Raw genomic sequence first — 1032 nt, 5'->3', positions numbered from 1 at the left:
ACAAATTTTTAAAAATCTTATAATGTCCTTTTCAAATTAAAAAGGCATCATCTATTTTTTCAAGGAATTTAGAATAAAATTAAATTTTAATATTGTTTACTTGATTTGAAGTGGCCAGTCTTTCTTGCTAAAGTTGCCAAATATTCCTTCCCTTATGACAGCTCTGGAAGGTACAAAGATGAAGACAAGTTCCTCCACTTTGGAGAATAAAGAGCACCTGTGTGGAAGGAAAACCTTCAGTCCCACAACCTATGTGCAGCCCTGGGAAGCCAGGAACCAAGGTAAATGAGCCGGAAGTAAGATCTGGTCAATACGACCTGCTCCAGGTGTGAGGTTTAGACATGCCTGGAGGGAAGCTTAAAGAAAAATTCTGCAATAAAACTAAAGGGTGGAGGTGCAGGATTTTGCATAGAGTGAGGTGCCTGATCAGGTTTGCTTTATCAGGAATGTAACAACTCACGGCTGTCTTGCTTATAATGAAAAAGGCAAGATTAAACTACAAGGTGACCAGACCATTTAAAACTCGGTGGTGAGAGGGAGGGTTAACTCTTTCAAATTGAATTATAGCATTTTTTAAAAAGCAAATTGAATTTCTAGCTTTTATATTTTATTTTTAACATTTCTTCCAATCTAGCAGATACCTAAATAAGCGCATATACTCTAGCCCTGGTCACATCATAACATAATGTTAATTATGTTATGTCACACTAGTGGCAGCTGACTGTGGTTTCTGGCATGGTTTCTTGAGGCAACTATAAGCACAGCATCTGTGGATTGCTTGCTGAATCTTAACAGGTGGCTCGAGAGGGGCACCGGCTGGGGCTAAACTTGGCCTGTAGCTGAACCCCTCTCAGGATTGTGCTCCTGGACACCTACTAAACAAAGCTATGCTAATAAGACCAGAAGACTAAGGAGCTTTGCTTAGTACATAGAAACAGACATGTAATAAATATGTAAGGGGAAAGAAGGGTACTAGATTTAGTGGAGTGGCCACTTTGCAAGTTATGTGGATCTCTGATTACTAGGTTGTAC

The 1032-nt window shown here is 39.4% G+C and overlaps 1 protein-coding gene and 1 long non-coding RNA gene across 2 annotated transcripts in view; one reads left to right on the top strand and one right to left on the bottom strand.

Moving 5' to 3' along the window:
• Nucleotides 1-1032, bottom strand: part of MUC4 (mucin 4, cell surface associated) — a 54067-nt gene that overhangs the window by 37402 nt on the left and 15633 nt on the right.
• The window catches only part of LOC105309173, a 7585-nt gene continuing 6712 nt past the window's right edge, over nt 160-1032 (top strand). Inside the window, exon 1 of the long non-coding RNA XR_897368.2 lies at nt 160-281. This is a non-coding gene — a long non-coding RNA (uncharacterized LOC105309173). The remainder of the gene's footprint in view (nt 282-1032) is intronic.

Source organism: Pteropus vampyrus, unplaced genomic scaffold, assembly GCF_000151845.1.
Source record: "Pteropus vampyrus isolate Shadow unplaced genomic scaffold, Pvam_2.0 Scaffold680, whole genome shotgun sequence".
Classification (NCBI taxonomy): Eukaryota; Metazoa; Chordata; class Mammalia; order Chiroptera; family Pteropodidae; genus Pteropus; species Pteropus vampyrus.
Note: the sequence above shows the minus strand (reverse complement) of the source record. Positions and strands in the feature narration are given on the sequence as shown.